Raw genomic sequence first — 12,971 nt, 5'->3', positions numbered from 1 at the left:
GCCAAAGAGCCCGAAAAACCCACAACAACCATTAGATCCCGGCCATGAAAGCCTTCGCGAATACAATGGTCTTTGTTGTTGTTTAGTCATTAAGCTGTGTCTGACTCTTCATGACCCCATGGACCAGAGCACACCAGGCCCTCCTGTCTTCACAATGTTCTCAGAACTTCCTATATATTATAAATAAAATAACAGAATACATGGCTTTTTGCTTATGTTGAAGCAGGACTCAAGTTATTTCAAAGGGTGATGGTTATGAGATAACATCTAAAAGGTTAGAACCCATGCAGTAGGACACATTTCCTTTGTGTCTACCACAGATGCCATGAGTACTTGCAAAATTTTCATTCGCCTCAGTTTTACAAGTCTTGCCACACTGAAATTTCCCATGAATTCTTTCTGCAGGAGTGAGAATATTGCCCCACCCATCCATTGGTCAGAATAGGAGAGAACCAAATTAATGCCCTTTTCAGATACACAGGAAATATGCCATTTGGTGAAGAAATTCTAGTATTCCTGCACAACTTTTAAAAAAATGACATTGAAACTTCTGAAAAATCCATTTAACTGTAAGTTTTATCCAGTCCCCTCGAGTGCCATATTTCAAGGTGGGTTCTTCCTTCTTCAAATGTAGAGAAGAAGTGGCTGGGTACAGGACATAATGATGAGGGATGAGTGGCCGGCACAGTCACTCATTAACTCCAGACACATCCCTTACGAAGAGGTTATCCACTCTTATCGGGGTGGTAGCATTGTCCTTCAGCAATGGGAATGAGCTAAATCTGGCATTCACCTGGCCTTGCTCTGTATGAGTCGTAAGGATGGAGTGATCATTCCTTACAAATGGAACCAACTGCCTCAGCTGGAAAGTGGTATAATGTAATACCAGGGGTCAATAATCCTTCCTTTACTTTGCGGTTGAGTTGCACTCTTCTTGTCAATCTCATTCAGCATACACACACAGTTGCTTAATAAGCAGATGCTGCCAATGAGCAAGTCTGCATTTATATGATGAGAGTGGGAGTGCCTGGAAGAGAAAGAAGAACTTGGGGAGGAGATGTGCCTTAACTGTTGGTAGCCTTCCCAAAACGTTTTAGGGCAGTCCAATCTTTACCTTTCTGCTTCGTCAGTCTCAATAATGATTCATAATTTCTGTATAGCAGCTGGTTCAGATTTTTAGTAATAATAGTAATTCCTAAATATTCGAAGCTCATCAAACATAAAAAAAATCTCCCCTCAGAGTCTTCCCAAAGCATGCACTGCAACTCAAGAGAGGTTTGCCAAAAAAATACCGGTAATAATCCTGGATTTGGAATAGTTGATGCACAGATGAGGCCTGGTGTGTGCGTAAAAGAGGCAAGCATTGTTTTTAAAACTGGAATGGCTGCCTCTGGGTTCTGCAAAAAATAAGTGTATCATCCATGTGCAAATGAATAGAATGTGTCTTCCCATTAATTGTTCCACCTTAATTTTGAAGTAGATTAAATTGGGGAGCAGCTCTATGGCAATGGCAAACAAGGCAGGAGGCAGCCCTGCCTGGTTACCATGCCAAGGCAAATAGTTTGCAATTCTAAATCCATTGGTGTGGTCCAAGCTGTGCTTGGGACTTTAATATAGTTGAGTTTAGGCAGGAGGATGAAACCTGATCAAAGGTCTTAAAGGCATTAAGGAAAAGAGTGCTGGTAGAGTCCTTACATGCATGGACCATAGTGAGGATTCAGTGGGTGGCATTTCCTGAATGACATTTTGATGTAAAACCGTGTAGATTGGGGAAACATCATTTGCAAAAAAGTTTTAATCTTGGTAGCAAAAATGGCCATTAAGACTGTTAAATGCTAAAATTTTTAGAAACAACCCCTCCCCTGAAAATGAAGTACTTTATTTATTTGTCTCGGGGGTGAAAGGTTTAACCAGGGATGATCTGAGGCTATTCATGGGTGCAATTAATTTGAAGATTTCTTTAAGTCACAGCAGATGGACAGGAAATAATATCCAAGAAATGAAGGCACAGTTTCCCCAAATTTAGTGACAAAGAGTTCCCTTGTTATGAAAGTAGGGCTCAGTCTTCATATATATTGCATATGCTTTGGATGTGGAAGGATTCATGTCCAAATAATCAATATATTGCCAATATCAGGTTGCCATATGTGATGAGCCGGGTTCAGAAACACACAAGTGTGATCAATCCTAGAATCAGAGATGTGTCCAGTAGAGCAAAAAGTAAAGTCTTTGGCCTCTGGGTTTCTATGCCGCCAAATATCTACCAAGTTGAAGGTTTATAGGAGATTAATAATTTAGAAATGTGGAGCATGAATGTGAATGCAGAGAGACCTATCTTAATTGCAAGTAAGAATTGTATCATTCCCAGTATAACAGCACATTGAGCAAAAGTGCTCATCATCTGTATTAGGCTTGACTGAAAAGCAACTAAGCAGAATTTGGGCATGACTCTGGTGTAAGATATTTACCTGCCAAAGAGTCCTTTACAAAGACAAATCTGCCCCCTGGGATCCTCAAGTATATGTTTCACCAGGATTTTGACAATGAATAGTGAGTCTTCTTGGTCCCACCAGTACAGGACGAATCACAAAATTTTGTGTGGAATGACACATTGTCAATTCTTCTCTATTGGTCTTCCAATGTTCTTATTGGACAAAAAGAACATCAAGAACTAAGGGCAGGATGACCTTTAGGATGTTGACAGAGGTACCCATGCCATTTACCTTATAGGAAATTATGTTAAGGGGATTCATAGCAGGACATTTTAAAGACATACTTTGCAAATTTATGTATTTGTGAAAATATATTGAAATGTGTACGTAAATGTGTGTTTTAAAAATCACACATTAAAAATATTTCTAAAAACCTCAAATTAAACATGTGCTTGGCAAAACAGAACAAAATAAAAATAAATATGGAGGCAAGGGATAGAAAAGTTACTTTTCTGGACTATAGCTCACAGAATCCCCCAACCAGCAAACTTGTTGACTAGTTCATTATATCTGGGACAAGATTTTCCAAGCTCAGTGAAAAAGTGGAAATGAATCAATTCATTCATCTTTACCTTATATTCTGGGTTTATAGCTTGAGGCTTGATACATTTTGGTCCATAAACAAGGTGGCTTCGGAGCATTAATGAAAGCTTTGACATTCTAGATGCTGGAGGTATGATAATACAGATAAATCATTTGGGAATTCAACTACATTACTGACCAGTCTTGACAGAAGTCAAGGTTCAAGTTGGTTTGCCCCCAGTTTAAATCAGATTGGAAGTTTATGTATCAGAAATTCATAACGCTCCAGTTCTAGTGAAGTCTGACAGCCTGGTTCCCAAGGCTGCATATAGCAAAGGCTAGATTGACAATGGGATATGCCCACTGAATATAAGCTGTTGACAGAAATAGCAAAAAATGACAGCTGAAATTAAAAACCAAACTCATCTCCTAGCTTGACTCTTTGTCCTTTTTTCATTGGCTTTCAAAGCATGGAGCCAGTGTTTTGTACAAAAACAGAGAGCGTGGAAAGACACTAGAGTGCATTTCCCTAGAGGCCAGTTGCACTGTTGTAGAGTGAACTATTTTTAGAGAATCCAAAGGGATTCCTTTGGCTCATCCTCCTTCCTGCCCCAATAATCTGCTGCTGTAATGTCACAACAATAAGATTGCCACATACATTTTGAATGTGTGGTTTTTCTTTGAGCAAAAATGGAAACAAAATACACTTCTGAATGCTGGTAATCAGAACTGGTTGGAAAAAATATATATAATTTCAAAAGATGTAAGTCCTATGCTTTTGTTGACACATTGTTTTATAAAAGATTATTTTACAGAAGCAAGAACTGGTGATCATAAACAATACCTAGCATTCATTATCATTGTGGGATTTACAGTACTGTACCTATGTTTATTATGTCTGTTTTGCCGAGATGGGGTGGATGCTTAAGCAAAAATGTATTCTCTTAAACTGCCTGGTGAGCTTACAGCTGAGTGTGGAATTTAAAACATGGACTTCCCAACTCATACATTTATCCTATGAATGTTGTTTATCCAGATATCCCACTGAGTCCAATGGAATTTACTTCCCATTAAGTATGTCTATGATTGCTGCCTTAGTGACCACATTACAGTTGTACTTATAAGAAACAAAATGTGGAAAAATAAATTTTGGACTATACCTCCAGGAATTCTCATAGCCAGCATGGGTACTGAACGATGCTGGGATGTATAGTTCAAGAAAAGAATTTCCATGCTATGGTACATAACAAATGTAGTAATAAATAGGTTGGCTGTTATGTGCTGTCAAGTCACCTCTGAGTTATAGTGACCCTGTGAGTTAGACCCCTAAAAGGTCTTTTCATTAACAGTCCTGCTGGATCATACAAATTAAAGACTGTGGCTTTCTTATAGAGTCAAAAGAAAAATAAAGGAACATTCAGCTCAGGATTCATGTGTGTTACTGTAAATAATGCACATGTAAGTCAAGAGATCTGACTTGAATTTATGAGAACAGGAGGCAAGCAAATCCATGCTGATTCTGTAATAGAAGTAGGATGGTAGAAGTATTTAATACAATGCCAAAGTCTGGAATGTATACAGGCTAAATATGAGTTCAGCAAAGGAACAGTTTCCACGAACTCTTACGGATTTGAATCCAATAATCATGTGTAGAAGTCTCCTAAAAGAACTTATCATATTTTTCCGTGTATAAGACGCCCCCATGTATAAGTCACCCCCCACTTTTCTAACCCAAAATTAAGAAATTTAAGTGAGGCTTAGCAAGTGTAAGGGGAAAGGGATCAAAGCACTGCAGGATCGCTTTGATCCCTGCTTTCACCCTTTGTGCTAAGCCCCATGGGACTCAACAAGCAGAGGGGAAAGCGGGGATCAAAGAGATCCTGCAGCGCTTTGATCCCTGCTTTCCTTTTGGTAAGGCTTAGCAAGTGGAGGGGAAAGCAGCGATCAAAGCCCAGCAGGAACAATTGGTCACTGCTTTCCCCTCCACTTGTTTTTGTACTCTCCTCAGCTTACTTCCGTGTATAAGACGACCCTCAATTTTTAGTCTAAAGATTTTAGACAAAAGTATAGTCTTATACATGGAAAAATATGGTACGGAAATAGTTGGGTGAAAGCAGAAGATTAATTCTGAAAAAAAACTGATAGCAAAATATTGTGATTTCATTATTGTGAAAATACAGTTCACAGTTAAATTGAATGTTTTATTGTAAAATAAAAAGGTGCAAAACTGGTTTGCAGAAAGCCTCTCTATAGATGCAGATTGAAATACAGTGGTGCCTCGCTTAACGAGTGCCTCGTATAGTGACGAATCCGCATAGCGATCCCTTTTCCGGGATCGCTAATGCAGAGGCATAGGGTCGGCCCCAATGGGCGAAACTCGCATAGTGAAGATCAGTAAGCGTTTCGCTTACCGATCTTCGCTTTGCGACGCCCGAAAATCAGCTGTTTGTCAGCTCCAAAATGGCCGCCGGATGCCCGAAATGGCCGCGCACAGCGTTTTCACGCCCTCCCCTCGCTTACCGAGGGTGCGAAAATGGCTGCCGGACCCTGGAAACTTCACTAAACAGTGAGTGGCTTTTTACTTTCCGCTTAGCGAAGTTTTCACATAGCGAAGGTTAATCCGGAACGGATTACCCTTGCTATGCGAGGCACCACTGTACTTTTTATACCTTTCCTGAAGTAATGATTTCAGAACATTCCTATCTATGAAGCTCATTTGAAAAAAATTACTGTATTGTGAATGAATAAAAGGGGTTGGTGTATATGTATGTGTGCACCCTGATTAGCCCTTTAATGACCTAGTACAGGACATAGATAATGAGCAGATCATCTGAGTAATATGTAACAACACAGCTACCAGGATTTGAAGAATGGGATTTTTAAAGACTGACCACAATACCCTTAAGGGGATGTGGTGGCGCTGTGGGCTAAACCACAGAAGCCTGTGCTGCAGGGTCAGAAGACCAAGCAGTCATAAGATCGAATCCACGCAACGGAGTGAGCGCCTGTCGCTTGTCCCAGCTCCCGCCAACCTAGCAGTTCGAAAGCATGCAAGTGCAAGTAGATAAATAGGGACCACCTCGGTGGGAAGGTAACAGTGTTCCGTGTCTCAGTCGCACTGGCCATGTGACCACGGAAGATTGTCTTCGGACAAAACGCTGGCTCTATGGCTTGGAAACGGGGATGAGCACCGCCCCCTAGAGTCGAACACGACTGGACAAAAATTGTCAAGGGGAACCTTTACCTTTACCTTACAATACCTTTGAATATGTTGTAAGATCCTTAAGATCTGTTTAGCCCTTTTATGCAAATATGATAGGGAGGGGTCACAGGTTACTTATCTTATGAAAGGGGGATGTGAGTATGGGTGCATCTGCTGGTATCAGATATGGTTAACCAGGTCATGCTGAAGAACAGCCAAGCAGGAAAAGGATGAGATAAAACATATAGGAAGAAATAGTCTAAAGGTCAAGCCAGATAGTAGAACTGAATAGAATTGCCAAGTAAGAACATACTTCAGAACTGGTATATGCGTAAAGCCAGCAGGTCAAATGCCAAGCCGCATACTGTTCACAATCACACACACAGAGAGAACAATCCAGAAGTCAGAATGAAAGAGGAAGAGCTGTTTCGCATACCAGGAACAATAGGTGAAAACTGCTGTTGATCCAACCCAACAAAGATTTCAAATCTCTTTGTATCTCTTACATGGTTTCTTGCAAACATTGACCAATAAGATTAAACCCATTTGAAAATATTGTAACCTTTTTCCTATTCCCTACTTGCATGCACACCTTATTTCAATGAGGAGTTTTTCACGGAATCTAAGAACAATTTCAGGATTCCAGCAGAGTCACCCAAGACAGAAAGGGCAAAGCTCGGACATCAGACTAAGATGCATCTACCCTCTTCAAGATTAATATCATCAGATAAGAATAACAGTTCTAATGGGGCGGGGCAAAGAAACTCCTGAAGGGTAGTCATTGAGAAATAGCATAGCAGAGGGTGACTCTGGTAGAAGACTTTTCACAGACAACATTCTTGACACTCAAGCTAACATTTGTTAGTTCTGTGCATAAAAATGCAGTGGTGAACCATTTCATACCTTGAAAATCCTGTGGTTAGACAATCCAAAATGAAACAAGACATTATGCTGAAAAATGAGATTCCCAGATCAGAAGGCATTCAATCAACTGCTGGGCAAGAACAAAGGCACAAGTACAAATAGTTGTATTTGAATAATTATGTTATTTATGACCTTTCATTTCTCTAACATCGCTTTTCCCCATTCTGAAAAGCTTTCTTTTCTTTTAATGTTAAGTTTAAGTGTAAAGATTGTTTAAGTGTTTTTGCTGCCTTCTTTTCAACAAAAATCCTATAATTCAAGCACGGTGGCAGCTGGTGGAAATAGAAGCAAAGTCAGTGGATGAAACATGACCTCTAGTCAAGACCATTTGGAGTTTGCTACTGAATTAATTGGTATGGTCTGTCTTTCTATGGTTTTCTAGTCACATTGTGTAAAAGCCTATCTGATTATTGACAACTTATGGAGTTGGTCTCCTTTTCACCACAGTGTTCTCTCTCAGAAATGAAGATGCTAACTAACCTCATGGTGGTCATTGATCCTCTGTCTGAAGGCAGAGGTCAAAGTATACTTTCCTTCCAAGCAAAATAATTTCAGCTAGGTGGGATAGTTAATTGTAAAAGACGTATGAAAATAATGACTACACACCATAAAAGAGAACTATCTTCCAACCAATCTGGACACAACATTTGTAGGGTGCATTCTGAAGTAAGGTTGCTTCATGTACATAATTCCTCTTCCTTAGACCCTCACTGCTATGTTCCAAAAATTGAGTTGCTGGAGGGGCAGTTCCCATCACAATTCATAATAAATGTGACAAGCTGCACAGATATCATCCCTTATCATCCCATTTTCTCACAAGACTTCTGGTTCCTCAGTGAGCATGGTGAGAATTCATCTCTATGGGAAAATCGTAACCACTCTTCCAGAGGTGAGAAATGTTCAGTTTTTGGACAATAACTCCAAGAACGTTGCACCTCTGTTGTAGGACTCTAGACTAAAGCAGGGGCTGTCAACCCCTGGTCTGTGGCCCGGTGCCGGCCCATGGTCTTGCTGGAACTGGGCCGCAGATATGGATCTCCGCCCCCCCCCACGGGCGGTGGGCATATCACACTCATGGGGAGGTGTTGCGCCTGCAGGGGCGTGTTGCACCTGTGGGGGGGTGTCACGAGTATGACATACCCCCCACGCATGGAGCCCACTCCCCCCAACTGGTCCATGGCCCCAAAAAGGTTGGGGACCACTGTTCTAAATAACAAAACACCGCTCATTTCTGCTATCTTCCAGGTCACAACTTAAACACCAATAGGTGTGTTTCTTCTTTCTTCTATGGAAATGTGAGACATTTGAGTCAGCCAGTGGGGTGCATGCTGCAGGGCCAGATGAACAGCTCCCATGTGCCAAAGCTGCCCAGCCTTCATGTAAAATAAGGCTTTCTTTGAGCATATTCTTTCATTGCTGGACATAATGTTTGAGAACTGTTTGCATTTCTTGAAATGTATAATTTGGAAACCTTTAGCTAGGGAACCAGATGTGAACTCCTTTAGGGATTATGATTATAAATTATTTTTCAGTGTACATTTAGCTCTGGGAAAGCATGGAAGTCACAGAAGAATTTATGCTGAATTGCCCTAGTCATCAGATATAATGTTGAAGTTATGATAAATGAGGAATGAAAGATGAGTTTGTTTCCCATGGGTTCCTACAACATCTAAAGAGATTTGTTAAAACCTGGGTGGGAAGTATAGAAATGAGAGCTCATTGAAAGTTGCCTGCTGTATTGCGGTGGCCAAATGTTTTCCGTGTTCCTGGCAATTTGGTTGTCTGGAGCAAGGAAATGTGACTTGGCAGAGACATCAAGGATAATCCAAGCTTACCCTTTGTATTAGTAAGACCCCAGAATCTACACCATTGTCTATGTATGTGTGTGCATGCATCCATGTGAATAGTTTTTAATTTGCCAGTAACTGCTACTGCATTAGAAGAATTAGTAGTAGTAATAGTAATAATATTTGAATGATTTCCTTACTGTGGAGGAACAAAATGATACCTAATGATAGGTAAATAAAGAATATTTGCTAAAGTCTTTAGCCTTGTTGGTTTAGGCTCAATCCTCCCCACAAGGTACTTTACTAAGGAATGTGAAATTCCTTGTCTCCAGATGAGAAAAAGACAAAGAATACTGTGGGGCTTGTTTTAATAATAATTTTAGAACTCCAGCACTGGATGGGACCTTTTGGATTGTGGGGCCCAGTCCCTGTCCAGGAGCCACTGTGGAGAACTGAACTCCCAATTTCTGGCTTTGCAGCTAGATACCTTGAGCTAGCTAGGAGTTCTCAAGCTCTTTGTGGTTTGTTGGAAGAACCTTCTGGATGCATCTCCTGTCTTTGAACCTCTCTGTCACAAATGAGTAATAGTCCCTCACTTTCATTCCATTAGTTATTCTCCTCACCTTCCTAATGCCCCAAAAGATAATTTCTTATCTTCTTAGCCTTCTTCTACCTTCATGTTTTTAACCTCTCTCCCAATCCCCCACTACTCCCCTACATTACGCTGTATCCTAGAACAAGGTCAGCTATCCAGCTTAGGATGACAAAGCCCATCCAATGTATTTCTTAAAGCAAAGCTTAGTTATTTTATTACTGGGCACCCAGTGTGGTATAGTAGGTAGAATGACTAGGACTCAGGAAGACTAGGCTCTAATCCCTGCACAGCGACAGAAACTCACTCAAATTTATATATTTATTTATTGGATTTCTATCCCGCCCATCTAGACCAAAGGTCTACTCTGGGCAGTTTACAAATTTAAAAACAATAAAACCAAAAACATATATTATTGGTCCAAGATGGTGAAGTTTAAGAAATTAAGATATGGCAGGAAGGAAAGCCTGCCCAAATATCCAGGTTTTAAGTTTATTCCTGAAAACACCCAGAGAGGGAGTCAGGCGAATCTCCACTGGCATGTTGTTCCAAATGCAAAGGGCCACTGCCGAGAAAGCCCTGTTCCTCATTCTTTCCTTCTGGACCTTCCTCGGCATTAAGCCCGTCAGTCGCCCAGCCTGGCTGGAACGAGTGACTCTGGCAGAACTGGGTGGGAGAAGGCACTCTGCCAAATATCTCACTTACCTTGACAGCCTTATTAGGATCACTATAAGTTGTTTCAGACTTGACAGTACCTAACTGCTTTGTTACTTAAGCTCAGCTTCTGCCTGTTTTATTGCACAAGAGAATAGGCAAACAAATGTGGGTTTAAATGCCTGTGGGAAACAATGCTGCATCATAACTCTACTAAACAAGGGGATCTCCTAACACAGCAATCCCATAATTAATTCTGAATAAAAAATCATGACATGTTTGCATGCTGCCCAAGCACACAATGACTAGCTGATTGCTTTAAAAACCCCTCTGAGGTTTCTAATCCCTAAAGGTCTGCATTATCTGCATTAATGTTTTGTGCTATTTGAACAGTTTTGCAAAATTAGTGTGCACATACATGCACACACACTTACCTGCAAAGAATTAGAAATAGCACAAAATTCTTTGCTCTTTGGTGAGGAGAACATTTTCTGGTTCCCTTTTCTTACATGTAAGAATAAGTGAGGCTGTGCATTATTACCTAATGGTAGAAGTCATTTTGAAGAGTTGTCGTTCAGTAACTACTGTTTTCTCCTGTTATCAATATTGGTCCACAGCAATGTGTTTGTCACACCATCATGTTTATTTTGCCACATATCTTCTCTTGAGTCTCTTACAGTATTTGCTCCACAGAGGGATACCTAATAGCAGAAACTGCAACTTTGGAAAAATGCTGCTCCTACTAGGAAGGAGCAAGCAAGAAAAAAAAATCTAGTCACTGTTACTACTGGCAGAATTATGTTCTTTAACAGAAGAAATGTCATGGAGATTGACCCTGACCAACACAAAGAGAGCACAAGACAGCCCTGCATTATTCATAGTCTCCCCAGAACACAATTTAATTCTCTACAGAACTGCCTGGACAGCTGCTGTACTCTGTACAGGCAGACTAGACAATTTCCATGCAATAAGGCAGCCAAATACTGCCAATCATACCTTGGTCTTGTCATGAGAAAAGTTAACTATCAATTAAACAGTTACATTGTTGTTCCATTCTGTTTAATATTATTCTTGTGCCTGTTTGACTTCAGTACCTTTTAATTTAACTTTTTACGTATTTGTTAACACTCTGTAAACTGTGTAGGAATACAGAGATTCCTTCAGGAGAACATGTATATAAACTGATCTAAACCTATCATTATGTGACTTGTTCAAATCCATCTAAGGCTATGTCACTTTGTATTTTAAATGAAGGGCTGCATTTCATCTGACCATCCCCAATGTATTACTGCATGCACAAAAATTTGGCATGCTGATATAGCAGAATAGGAGAAATGGATGGGGAGATAAAAAGAGGAAATACACACCTACATCAATTGCAAAGGTCAGGCTTATTTAAAGGTTTGCTTAAAAATAGGATTTGGGAACTGGGGGCTCATTTGAAGGCTCCTCAGGAAAGGTGAGGAGGGATCTGGAAGACGCAAGATAGGTTGCCATGCATGGATGTTCTGGAAGCCATTTTAAAAATGCAGATGCAATCCTTTATGAATTCTATTTGATTAGCAGGATTCATTTTTAAGCATCCATATATAGGATCGGGCTGTACAAATACAATTCTAAACTCCCTAACACAGAATTAACCCCCAAATAACACAATGACAATGAGCTTTTAGTGTATCTACAAACACAGTAAAACTGTAGTGCACATAAGACAGTGACTATTGCTTAAACCTACATTTAAATAGGCTTTTTAGCAGGATGGCTTATTGGCGCAGTTGACAAAGAATGAAATTCTATGAACTGTCCCTTACTGACCACACCATCCCCCATCATACTCGCTTTTCTTCCTGTTTGGCAACATGTCTTCCTCGGAACTTCACAAAGCCAGCTCAGCCATCTCTTGCTCCAAGAAACACCACCCATTTCTTGTTTGCTGTTCTTTAGGTATGGAACTGCACCATGGAATTTGTAGACAAATATTTATTTATTTATTTATTTATCCATACTTACGTATGCCAACTCTCTCCTATAGGGCAGTAGTTCCCAAAGTTGGGTAACCTAGGTGTTCTTGGACTCCAACTCCCAGAAACCCCTGATAGCACAGTTGGTGGTGGGTGGTGAAGGCTTCTGGAAATTACAGTCTAAGAACACCTGGGTTACCCAAGGTTGGAAACAACTGTGAAAGGGCAAAGAGCACCACTGATATTTCATTATGGCAAGGATAAATCTCCTGCTGCAAGGCTATCCCCAATCCATTACATACAGAACGACGGAATATGTTTTGTCATTGCAGAGGTACTGGAGGAGTTTTATCCAAAAGTATTCAAAACAAATGTTGACTGTGCAGAAAACTCTTTGGTTAACAACAACTTTTAAAATTCAAGTAATTCATAAATATGTGTACTCCTTGGAACATAGTTATAACACTGGTCATCACTAAATCCCAACTGTATAATTATAATACATTACAAATTCTAAAAACCATTTTCAAGAATCCATGAAATGTCATAGAATATTTCCTAGAATAGGTTGACATGTAGGAAATTTGTGGACTACTGTGCTCTCAAGACACAAACTGCATTTCTATGTATAACTAAGATTGAGGCAACATGGAGCAACAAACATTCAACTTGCAATATATGGTTTACTTCAAAAGAATTGTTATTTAAATGTGGTACAACTAAAATAATTGCATATTCTTTTTGTTTATATTTCCCTTCTTTCTGTTGTTTCTCTTCCGTCTATTTGTGAGTAACCTTAGCTCCACTCATTTTTTACTAAGCATAGATGGCACCATA

The sequence above is a fragment of the Pogona vitticeps genome, chromosome 1 (assembly GCF_051106095.1).
Source record: "Pogona vitticeps strain Pit_001003342236 chromosome 1, PviZW2.1, whole genome shotgun sequence".
In the NCBI taxonomy this organism is placed as follows: domain Eukaryota; kingdom Metazoa; phylum Chordata; class Lepidosauria; order Squamata; family Agamidae; genus Pogona; species Pogona vitticeps.
Note: the sequence above shows the minus strand (reverse complement) of the source record.